Source organism: Pteropus alecto, unplaced genomic scaffold (genome assembly GCF_000325575.1).
Source record: "Pteropus alecto unplaced genomic scaffold, ASM32557v1 scaffold29, whole genome shotgun sequence".
In the NCBI taxonomy this organism is placed as follows: Eukaryota; Metazoa; Chordata; class Mammalia; order Chiroptera; family Pteropodidae; genus Pteropus; species Pteropus alecto.
This window is the reverse complement of record NW_006443120.1, coordinates 1308275-1321745: the sequence shown is the minus strand read 5'-3', so window position 1 is coordinate 1321745 and position 13471 is coordinate 1308275. Positions and strand designations below refer to the sequence as shown.

At 37.8% G+C, this 13471-nt stretch overlaps 1 pseudogene; it reads right to left on the bottom strand.

Moving 5' to 3' along the window:
- Positions 1-1139: 1139 nt before the first annotated feature.
- LOC102878113 lies at positions 1140-12816 on the bottom strand (annotated as a pseudogene).
- Between the last annotated feature and the right edge of the window lie 655 nt (positions 12817-13471).

Sequence of the window (13471 nt, the reverse complement as noted above, 5' to 3'; positions counted from 1 at the left end):
TTTAATGTTTCTGTAATCTAGCTGCTTAAAAACTCTACAGCAGAAGAAACTTTCCATCTCCCAGTTGGAAGGGTAAGTGATACTATAATCACCATTTCCTGTGCTTTTGCTCTGAATAAGAATTATCTTGTACTACTTTTATTTTTTATTGATTTGTTTTATTGTTTTATTGAATTTTAACAAAGAAAATTGGAGATTCTGTCAAATATTCTACCCTTTCATGTCAGGTGGGGCCAGTACCCTGTCAGGAAGCAAGACTGTGAACCTTGTGCCAAATAGCTATGTGAGCAAATAGTAAGATAAACAAGCCATTTGTGGAGACAGCGGTGGAGTTGCGCTTGTTTAGGAATGAATCGGGTCATCCCACAGAATGGATGTCTCCTTCACAAGATGGTCTTCAGGGCCCAATGAAAACCTTTATCAAAGGCCCAGCTCCCAGCTTCCCAGTGCACTTGCCAGTGGCGTTAGTGGGTACTGGACTTCCCCCTTAAGTGAAGTGAGTGAGTCTCATTCAGTGGGATCATGTTCTTCTGTATGACTTTATTTTCCAGCTGTCATAGGTGTTGGAGGGGCAGGGGCAACAAGGGTCTTTGAGCCACAAGGCATCAGTATCTTACAGGGAAGTCTAAGTCCCACTGACTCTATGCCATCTTCTTACAGTTAGAGCCATCTCTCAAATGGAGACATGGCTCTTCTCCCAAGGCTCTAAACTCTGCAAATTTGTTTGAATTTCAGGGTTGGAGCATGATCACCAGTAACTCTGATGGGGTTCATCTTCCTAAAACCTGCCATCTAACAGGTTTGCCAACACGTGGTTCTCTTTTAAATTGGTTCTACCCAATATAGGCCATCTTTATGTAGTTATGGCATCTGAGATATTGGAGTTGAGAAGTAATTCAATAAGTCAGCTACATAAACCACTATACTCACCCAGCCAGTGAAGCTTTCCATGTATTCCTTTTTTTTTTTTTTTTTTGGTAGAATCTTTTTTACTCAGGGAAAAAAAAGTTTTCCGACCACACACAGGAGAGGTATGGGAAGGAAGAGGTGTCTGTACATCCAGCCCTGGCCCCCAGCCCATATCATATGGTTTTAACAGCAATAAGGGGTATGGAGTAATGGCCAAAATATATAATAGGTCAATGTGTGTGCATGGGAAAAAGAGGGGTACAAATGCAGTGAGGAGTGGTAGAGGAAAGGGAAAGATAAGGTCTGTACTGAGAATGCCGCAGGTGGAAGGTCATTTCATAACATTTCTTGTTGATCACACCACTGTGGATACCTTCTTTGCCTATCAGCTGAACTAGCGTCTTGGCAGTCATGATGACAGTGATACTGAAAGTGGGAGCTCTGCCGGTGCTCTTGGTACAAAGATTCATAATAAATTTCCCATCTTGGAGCAGTGAGTCCTGAACCACAGAACATTTCTGGCCCCCAAGTGTCAGCCCATTCACACACACACAAAAAACTTAACTGGTTTTTGCCAACCAGGACACCAACCTCAGCTGGTATGATGTTGATGAAGGTTTTCCCAGAGATGGTGGCCCAGATAGAGGGTGAGTCCTTATAGCCCATGATGGCTGCATCCTACCAGGTCCCATCAGCCATAAGGTTGTCGATGTAGGCATTCCAACATGCCGTGGTACTGCTACAAGGGCTGCCTCTCAGCACTGCTGCTGGGGCCACAGACTGGACTCCAGCTGCCTCAGGTTGGCAGGCATGGGGAGGCAGAGAGCGTGGGGCACATGCTGCCGTCCCGGCTCCATGTATTCTTCTAACGTGGATCTGCTTTTGGCTAAGTCCTGTGTTTTTGTTGTTGTTGTTGTCGTTGTTGTTGTTGTTTGTTTGTTTATAATGCCAAGATTCAAGTGGTTTATTTGGATTTAACCGATGCTAATCATGAGACCAATATTATTGTTTTCCAGGTTCAGTGTGACCCATGGACTCTGGTAACCACTTCTGAGAAGCATCTTTGATATCACTAAAATTTTCAATCAATATGCCTCACATGATTGTTGTGGTGCAGCACTATGCATGAAAGACCTGAAGAACTCCCTTGAAAGAAATTTGGGAGCTGTCCTTTGGGTAAGAAATAAGAAGAGGAGGAAATCTCTCTATCGGTTTAGGGTTATGAACTTTCTTCTCAGGAGAGACCAGAGCAAAGAATGGTGACTTTACATCATTTCACACATGATCAGCTGTACACTCTATTTATTTCTTAGCCTGAGGTACTTAATTGGCATTGTAATCTGAGTACTAAAGAAGTAGCTAGCAAGTGTTTCATGTACTTGATGATGATGTCAACATGAAGAAACTATTCATGAGACGTGATCAACGAAAGTGTCAAATCACAGTAGACTTGGAAAGAACTTAAATGTACTTTCGAATTTCAATTATTAAAATCAGCCTATCCTCTAGTAAAAGGGTGTTACCATAAGCATTTTGCTCTGTTTTCAAATGTGGAATAAACATCAAATCAGGAGTACAGGTTATTTCAGATAGAAATAGCTGCTGCCAACCTTCATAAATTTCCACTGCACTTCTCACTTGAGAATAAGTGCATTCATGTTCATTCAGCTAAAGAGAACTGTGTTGATGAACTTGGAGAAACATGGCAGTGAGAGACATCTCCAGATCTCTCCCCTTGGAACAACAATAAGCCGAACATCTAAAACTTAACAAAAATCACCCAAACTGTACACCAGCATGTCTGAGTGTGAGATCTGCGCATAAGAGCTACTACAGGTGTCGGGGGGTGAGCTGGGAGAACCCGAGGTGTCGGGGGGTGAGCTGGGAGAAATAAAGAAGCTGCCTCTCACAGTAGCTGGAGTTCCCTGTAGGAGTTGGGGATGGCGGGGAGAAGGTGCAGAGAGTTCCCTGAACAGCCCTGCCTGGGAATGCTGTGAGCTCTACATGACTGACCACAGGGCAGAAAGCAGAGAAGCAGGATGGCAGGGAAACAATAGTTGATTTTTACGAGATGCAGTTGCAAAACCAATGCTTAGCCGCAGCTCCCAAACCCATATCCTCCGAGACCAAACACTGCCGAACCGAGGGGAATATGAGCAAAAGTTACCAATACTGTCACTAATACTGACAAAAACTGAGACCGAGAGTAGTGAGCGCGATTAAACATCTATAAAAAAAGAAAACGGCATTATAAGGGCTTTATATAAAGCAGGGATCCAAGAGACTTAGACACCACTGACTGAAAACCAAAACAAAAGCGCCTTCTTTGCAACAGAATAAAGAGAGACCTTTATATAATAAACCTTTCTGGAGAAAAAGCAGGACACACTTCCATTAATGCCTAGGCAGAGAAATAGTCCATTAAACACCATGAACAACGAAGATGACAAGGCATCTCAGAAAGAAAGAGAAAAATCTCCAGAAAATAAGCTTAAAGACTTAGAAATATGTGGCTTAAATGACAGCGAAATTCGGATGGTATTTCTGAAAAAACTCAATGAGATCCAAGTCAATTCATATCAAAAATTCCAGGAATTGAAAAAACAACTAGATGAGCAGAATGAATTTTTTAACAAGGAGATTGAAACCCTCAAAAAGAACAGAATAAATTTTCTGAAGATAAAAAACACACTGCAAGAGTTGAAAAATGAAATAGCAAGCTTGGGAAGTAAGGTGACCAAATAGAGAAAAGGATCAGTTATATTGAAGACAGAAATCTAGAAATAAATCAGAAGGAAGAAGAGAGAAACCAAAAATGAAAAATAATAAAAGAGAAATACAAAAACTAGCTGATAGCATCAGGAGAGGAAACATAAGAATTATGGACATTCTGAAAGAGGAGGAAAAGGAGCATGAACTGGAAAGCATTTTTAGACAAATAGTTGACGACAATTTCCCAAATCTAAGGAATAGGCTGGAGTTTGGAAATCAAGAAGTCAACAGAACACCAAATTATCTCAACCACAAAAGGCCTTTACCAAGAAACATTATATTACAATTATCAAAAATCAATGATAAAGACAGAATTCTCAGAGCAGCCAGGGAAAAGAAGATGGTAAACTATAAAAGAAAACCCATTAGATTATCTTAGCACAATCCTTACAAGCAAGAAAAGAGTGGAATCAAATATTCAAACTATCAAGTGAAAGGAACTACTAGCCAAGAATAATGTATCTACCTAAGCTCTCTTTTAGATATGAAGGAGAAATAAAGATCTTTCCAGACATACAAAAATTGAGGGACTTCTCCGCTATAAGGCCTGCACTACAGGAAATACTGAAAGGGGACAGCTCAATCAAAAAAAAAAAAAAAAAAAGACAAAAAAAATACATAATTCGGAGTAAGGTAAAAATCGGGTAAATAGAAGTAGAGGACTGCAAACTTTACTAAGAGCAAAGCATTCTAAGCTTAAACAATAAGAAGAGAATTGCTATAACAAGATAGTAATGAATGTTCAGTATACATAGGGACAAAGTGAGATAACAATGACTGAAAAGGGGAGGATTCAAAGATCCAAAATCTCAAAAGGGAATGGAGATAGGGCAAGACAGAAGAAAAGGGATGGTGTATATATATAACTATCCTTTACAAGTTCGTAATGTTAAACACACGCCAAAGATTCAGAACTTAAGTATATAACATAAAACAAGAACCAGAGGAAAATCCCACAGAAGTCAACCAAAATAAAGAAAATAGAATCATAAGGACAAGGAAGCAATGGAAACATTGAGCTACCAGGAAGCAAAAGATAAAATGGCTATAGAAAGACCTCATATTTCAATAATCACCATAAATGTAAATGAACTGAACTCATCGATAAAGAGGCACAAAGTTGCAGAATGGATCAAAATACAAAACCAAACCATATACTGCCTGCAGGAGACACATCTCAACTCCAAAGACAAATATAGGCTCAAAGTGAAAGGATGGAAAATGATATTTCAAGCAAATGACATTCAGAGAAAAGCGGGAGTAGCAGTACTGATATCAGATGAAATAGACTTGAAAATAAAAAAGATAAAGAAAAATACTAAGGGACACTTCATAATGATAAAGGGAATCATGCACCAAGAAGACATAACACTTATTAATATCTATACTCCCAATCAGCGAGCCCAGAAATAATGTAAAGCAAATAGTAAGCAGAACTAAAGAGATAAACAGACCAAAACACTATTGTAGTAGATCTAAATACCCCACTGTCAGATATGGACAGATCATCCAAACAGAAAATCAAAAAGGAAATAGCATCCTTAAATGACACATTTACAGACATTTCATTCCCCAAGCAGCTGCTTATACATTCTTCTCTAGTGCACATGGAACATCCTCAAGGACTGACCACATACCAGGACACAGAGATACCCTCAACAAATATAAGAGATTTGAAATCATACCAAACATATTCTCTGATCATAATGCTTTGAAGCTGGAGATCAACTGCAAAAAGAAACCAGGAAGAACCACAAATATATGGAGATTAAACAACATGCTACTGAAGAATAACTGGGTCACAGAAGAAATAAAAAGACAGATCGAGAGATACATAGAAACAAATGATAATGATACTAGAAAAGGAAGAACGAATGAGGCCTAAAGTCAGCAGAAGGAAAGAAATAATCAAAATTAGAGCAGAAATAAATGAAATGGAAAACAAAAAGAAAAGATAGAAAAAATGAAATGCAATAAAAAGCTGGTTCTTTGAGAAGGTTAATAAAATTGACAAAGCCCTGGCTAGACACACTGAAGAAAAAAGAGAAAGGACACGAATAAACAAAATCAAGGATGAAAGAGGGGATATTATGACAGACACTGCAGAAATACAAAGAATAATACAAGAATACTATGAAAAAGTATATAACACCAAATTTAATAACCTAGAAGAAATGGACCAGTACTTAGAAAAATACAACCTTCTTAGACTGAATCAAGACGAACTGGAAAATCTAAATAGACCGATCAACAGTATGGAAATGAAAAGAATCATCAAAAACCTACGAAAAAGTAAAAGTCTAGGACAGATAGCCTCACCAGTGCATTCTACCAATTATTCAAAGAAGATTTTATACCTGTTCTCCTCAAACTCTTCCAAAAAATCGAAGAGCAGGCAATACTTCCCAACTCATTCTATGAGGCCAATATTACTCTGATACCAAAACCTGGTAAGGACAAAACAAAAAACGAAAACTACAGACCAATATCTCTCAAGAATACAGGTGAAAAAATCCTAAAAAAAATACTAGCGAACTGAATACAGCAACATATTAAAACGATTATACACCACAATAAAGTGTGCTTCATCCGGAGGCACAGGGATGGTTCAATATATGAAAATCAATTAATGTCGTTCGCTGCATAAACAAATTAAAAATAAGAACATTATGATCATATCAATAGATGCAGAAAAAGCCTTTGACAAGGTACAGCACCCACTTATGATCAAAACACTTAACAAAATTGGTATAGAAGGAAAGGACCTTAATATAATATACATATGACAAATCATATATAGGCCATATATGACAAACCTTCAGCCAACATTATATTGAATGGTGAAAAACTAAAAACCTTCCCTCTAAGATTAGGAACAAGGCAAGGCTGTCCACTATCACCACTCTTATTCAATATAACATTGGAGGTCCTACCAAGTGCAATCAGGCAAGAGAAAGATATAAAAGGCATCCAAATAGATAACAAAGAAGTCAAACTGTCACTATTTGTAGATGACATGATTCTTTATATAGAAAACCCTACAGACTCCACAAGAACACTCCTAGAAACAATAAGCAAATACAGTAAAGTTTCTAGATGCAAAATCAATGTTCAAAAATCCATAGCATTCCTATACTCTAATAACAAAGTGTCAGAAAAAGAAGTGGAAAAAATAATTCCTTTTGCAATTGCGACAAAAAGAATAAAATACCTAGAAATAAATCTAACGAACTATATGAAGGACCTGTATAATGAAAACTACAAGACCCTATTAAAAGAAATCGAAGACGACACAGAGAAATGAAAAGATATTCAAAGAAATGAAAAGGTGTTCTTGGATTGGAAAGATCAACCTAGTTAAAATGACTTTATTATCTGAAGCATTATTCAGATTTAATGCAATCCCCATCAAAATCCCATCGGCATGTTTTAAAGAAATAGAACAAAAAAATCCTCAGATTTGTATGTAAGCACAGAAGACTCTGAATTGCCAAAACCATCCTGAGGAAAAAGGAATGAGGCTGGAGGCATCACTCTGCCTGACTTCAAATTATACTATAAGGCGACTGTAATCAAAACAGCATGGTATTGGTAGAAAAACAGACACACGGACCAGTGGAACAGAATTGAAAGTCCAGAAGTAAACCCATATTTATATGAGCAAATAAATTTCGACCAAAAAGCCAAAAACATACAGTGGAAAACCTTTTCAATAAATGGTGCTAGGAAAACTGAAAAGCCACCTGCAAAAAAAATGAAACCAGACTGTTGTCTATCACCACACACTAAAAGTAACTCAAAATGGATTAAGGACCTGAATAGAAGACCTGAAACAATAAAATGCATAGAAGAAAACATAGGAACTAAACTCAAGGATCTCGGACTTAAAAGAATTTTATGAATTTGACCTCAAAAGCAAGGGAAGGAAAAGTCGAAGTAAATGAATGGGTCTACATCAGACTAAAAAGCTTGTGCTCAGCAAAAGAAACTGTCAACAAGATAAAGAGACAACCGTCCGAAAGGGAAAATATACTTACAAGCAAAGCCTCCGATAAAGGCCTAATATCCAAAATATACAAAGAACTCATATGACTCAATAATAACAAAAAACAAACAATCCAAATGAAAAAATGGGCAGAGTACCTAAACAGACACTTTTGCCAAGAATATACATAAATAGCCGAAAAACATATGAAAAGATGCTCATTATCACTAGCTATTAGGGAAATGCAAATCAAAACCACAATGAGATTCCATCTCACACTTGTTAGAATAGCTATTATCAACAGAACAACAGAAATATTGGAGAGGATGCGGAGAAAAAGGAACCCTCATACACTGCTAGTAGGACTGCAAATTGGTACAACAACTATGGAAAACAGTATGAAATTTCCTCAAAAAAGTAAAAATTGATATACTATATGATCCAGCAATCCCTCTACTGGGTACTTAACCCAAAGACTTGAAAACCCATATCAGAAAAGATATGTGCACTCCGATATTCATAGCAGCATTATTCACGGAGGCCAGCACATGGAAGCAACCAAAGTGTCCTATGATAGGTGATTGGTTAAAAAAGCTGTGATACATATATGCAATGGAATATTACTCAGCCATAAGAAGAGATGAAATACTGCCATTTGCAACAACATGAATGGACCTCAAGATAATCATGCTAAGCGAAATAAGCCAGACAGGAAAAGTCGAAAACTACATGATATCACTTATATGAGAGATATAAACCTAAAAGCAACAAACAAACGGGGCATACAGAGAGTCATCGACATAGACAATGGACTAGTGGTTACCAGTGAGTAGAGGGAGAGGAGGGACGAGGTAGGCAGATGAGGTTAAAGAGGTCAAACATGTGGTGACAGAAATAAATCTAACTATGGGAGAGGAACACACGATGCAATATATATATGCCTTACTGTTAAATTGTACACCTGAAACTTTTTGGATTTCATTAATTATTTCACCAATAAACAAACAAACAATTAAAAAAATAGCTAAGAACAACAATAACGAAAAACCTACAACTAACTTCAACAGTGGGAGTTACCTGAAGTCTAGCTGAACAAAAATCCTACAACTGGGGACACAGAAGAGTCCACTTCAAGACTGGTAAGAGGGTGGACCCCGAAATAGGCTTGTTCCACTCCCATGTGTGGTGGATAATTTGGAGAAATATCTCAGCAGTGAATGTTCTCTCTCAGGTATGAGAGGTCCTGGCCCCACACTGGGCTCCCCAGTCCAGGGTTCCAGTGGTGGGAAGAGAAGTCCCCACAACTCTGACTGTGAGCAGAGATTGTAGCTGAGTTGAAGGGCTGGGTGAGTCCCAGGTGCTCCTCATATAGGGCCCCACATGAACTTAACTGGCTAAAAGACACACTCTGTCTGAGCTCCAGGGCTGGGGCAGAAGCTCAAAGGGTGCCAGAGACATACGGGGAGGAACTGAGTCATCTGACTTGAGAGCGAGGGCTGGAGGGGCAGCTTTCTCCCAGACAGAAGTGCTGACAGAGGTCATTGTTCCTTTTTGAGCTCTTCCCTGCCCAGTGTGCAGACCCAGGCTACTGCCATATTTGAGTCTCCAGCAGTTTAGCTAACACTGGTGGCCCTGCCCTGATGAGTCCCTGAGATTCCACCCTTCCCAATATGTGGGCTCGCCCAAGGCACTTTCAGTGGATTTTCCATAAAAAACACCTCTCTAGGCTCAAGCTGCAGACTTTCCTAATATCTCTCAAAGGTTCACAGAACCTAAACAAGCAGCAGTCTCAGTACTAGCGGCCTTAGCCGACACTAGTGAAATTAATATAATATTGTATATCATCTATAATTAAAAAAATAAAAATATAAAAAAGAAAGAAAAAATATGGGCTAGAGCCAGTTTTTAAACTTAGTTTCTGATTAATGACTTTCTAGAATTAGAAACAACAAAAAAATATATAATCCTTTCATTGTAACTTTGTTTCCTTTCTAGAAATTAAGGCGAATTTTTGAAACATTCAACTAATTATCATTATAGTCTACTTAATTATGAAATGTGTGGGAATGTTTCAAACAATATTACAAATGTCCCCATCTAGAGTGTTCTTCAGATATTTCTCATAAATGGTATCTTCTCATTAAATACCTCAAAAGGGTTTAAAATAGTTTACTGAATATAAACACTGTGGCAACAATGACTATGCCCCTCCAAAGTTTAGATGTGAAGAAAAATTTGTTGGCTAACGTTAACCATTATTTCCAAACTGTTTTCCATAACATCTTTTTTGACAATGACATGAAAGGCAGGGCTTATATAATGAATAATGTGACATCATTACTTGAAAGGCCTTATAAAATCAAGAACTCAATACCAGACGAAGGGAGAGGACTTTATTGAAACAGTTTCATGTTATCATTCAAAATCACAGTTTTTCATGAGTTAAACTAAGAAACCACCAATATAACATTATTACTTTTGCCCCAAAAAGCTCTTTTCCTAAATATTTAATTCTGTGACCTTTATGTTTACTTCTAGGTGAGGATTTGTGTTCAGGTGGTGGAAGAAGCTGGAAGTCTAACATTAATGTGGAGGACACATCTGCAATTTGATTTATACTTTTCCATTTATTAAAAATATAGAAAGGTGAGAAAATTATACGAAGGAAAACAACGTGTCAGCAATTTTAATTTAACAGAGTTTTACTGAGAAGGATTTTCTCATAACTAGTTGTTCTCAAATATGCCCCATAAAAATCTAAGTTTCCACTGGGGACACATGCAAGATTACACAGCATCAGAGGCTCTCCCTTCTTTAGCAAGGCAGCTTCATTTGTCTTTGTTTTATATTATACAATTTCATACAAAAATTTAAAACAAAGAACAGTTCAAGTCTTTGAAAAAATATTTTTTTAAGAATGATAGTCAAAGTCTCTAATTTTACGTAAAAGGCAACAAGAGTCAGAGAGACTATAGATTGCTTAAGGTCACAAAACCTACTAGCAGCAATCCAGGAATGGGCTTTGAGTTGTCTTACTAAATCTAAAGTTCTGAGCCAGCTACTTCTTCATATTCCTGAAAAAAAAAAAATAATAATAATATTGATTTTTAACTATAACTCAGAGAAAAATAAACATGTAAAACTTGGTCATGTAGGTCAACAATATTTAGACATAAGACACAATTAATAACTTTCTAACTAAATTGTAAGTTTTAAGGGATGACTAAAAATAACATACCATAAATACTATAACTCCTAGTACAAAAAATCAATACACTTAATTTACAAAGCACACATTTTTTTAACCATATGACAGGGAACTTGAAGGAGAAAATCATTCAGTAAACCAAGCAAGCTGAAATTGAAGAATTTGATTCTTTTAAAAGCACTTCTTTTTCTCCAAAGAGTACTTTGTTTACCAAAAATAATCAACAAATAATTATTCATGTTGTGGGGTATCAATAGCAAACTGCTAAACACGAAAGAGACTTCTCTTGACCATCTAGCATACTTCTGTCCAACTTCTCACCATTAGTTGGTATGTACAAAAGACATGAGCTTAATTTCAACTAGAGTTTCAACCCAGTTAGAAATTATAGGAGAACCTTCATTTCTCTGGCTTCAATTTTTTTACATGAGGATTTATACACTCTCTACCCTCCTCATAAAAGTAGGGGAGAATTTCCAAATGGGCTAATTTGAGAGATGAAAACTTTAAGAAATGCATGCTTGGTTTTTCATCTTTTCTTTAAAAAGATATGTTTTCTCACAGTAATGTGTAGTCGAATTTGCCTTCATCTCCACAGTAAGCAGCCTGGCCTTGAGACAGATGTCAAGCATTGTTTCCTCTGCTTACAACTGTGTGAGGAAGTTCTTGATTTGGGATCAGTGTTTGGAAGCCCACTGTGGCCACACATCTAAACAACACCCTCCAGGTCTTTAATATGTGTCAGGAACAAAGCAAGTAAGGTGATCTCCATCTGTCCGACTCCTACATTCTAGCTCAGAAGGGGAAGAGGAGTGTTGTTTGTCACCTCCCCCACCATAGCTCCATCAAAAAAGATGACTACACAACATGTATAGAAATGTTTTCTTCTTCATTGACTTTAAATTAATGTACATTGTTCAAAACAACTCTCATTTTAAAGAGGGAAAATTGAAAGGAACATTTTAGAAAGAGAAACAGAGAGAATCCAATAATAATAACATAGCACAATAAAATATACATATATGTTCATTCATTCAACAGTAATTTTTTGAATCGTTACCTTTCTATTAGATTTGAGACTGCAGTCTGAAAACTAATGTTGCATTCTTTTTTTGAGACCAATTTGATAAACACGTACACACCCACCATACATATCCACATTTCCTAAATTAAAATATTTTCAGTAACTATGGATGCTTTTCAGTTAAAATTTGATGTCATTCTTGACAGATTTGGCAAAATGGTGTAGATGATAGAGGCTTTGTACATCTCCTCTTGAGACTACACCAAAGTTGTGACAGAAACATGGAGCAAACAGCAAGCAAAATTGCCTGTGGTCTGGATAAACAGAAGCTCTACAACTAGGGAGAGAAATAAGAAATCACTCTGCTTTAAAGAAGTACAAATTCATGGTTGACAGATGGTCACGGGGATGGAGAGAACGGCATAAGAAATACAGTTAGCATTAATATATTGGCTAGGTGGAAAACCAGAGGAGAGAAGGAGCAATTAGGAGAATCGTTTTATAAGCCGTATAAATGTCTAACCAATGTACTGTATACTTTAAACTAATTAAAATAAATAAATAAATTTAAAAAGAAATCACCCTGCAATGAGAGGAAATAGGAAAAGGCGAAGACACGAGGCTACCCGTCCCAATTGGTTGAATGGGACAGAGGCTATGGCAGCTGCAACCAGCAGGTATAGACTTTCCTTTTAAAGGGACTGTGTCCAGGACCAGACTTTCCTGGTGATGGACTCAACCATTCTGAGCACCAGTGACAGGTCAGGTGTTCAGGAGTCACAGAGGCCTTACAGGGGAATGCTGAGTTGTTGGAGCAATGGCTGGAGGTGAGGCTTTCTCCAGGGCAGAAATGCTGGCAATATCCACTGTTCCTCTGTTGACCACTCTTCCGCCACCAGTGTGTGGACACAGCACCATCATAGCTGAGATATCATCAAACTAGATAACAGGGGTTGCTCCTCCCAGAGGATTCCCTGAAACTCTGCCTTCCCCAGCTCATGCTTACCCAAGCCACATCCAGTGGTTTCCTTGACTTGTCCTGTGCCCCTTCCTGAGGAGCTCCAAGCCCCACACTGGTGGTACATGGCCGCAGTTTCTGGCATTGCCTTTTGAGGCAACCATAAGCACAGCATCTACAAATTGCTTGTGGAATCTTACCAGGTGGCCCCAGAGGGGCACAGGCTGGGGCCAAACTTGGCCTACAGTCGGATCCCTCTCAGGACTGTGCCACTGGACACCTACTACACGAATACACACTAATAAGACCAAGAGACAGGAGATTTTCTTAATACATAAAAACAGACACAGAAAGGCAGCCAAAATGGGGAGAAAAAGAAGCAGTTTCCATACAAAAGAACAGAACAGAGCTCCAAGAAAAATGGAGTCAAACAATCCACCAGATGCAGATTTCAAAACACTGGTTATAAAGATGCTCAAGGAACTTAGGGGAAGAGTAGATAAATTCAGTGAGAATTTTAACAACGAAATAAAAAAAATAAAAACGTAAATTAAAATTATGAAACAGAACCATTCAGAAATGAAGAACACATTATTTGAGATAAAGAATATATTA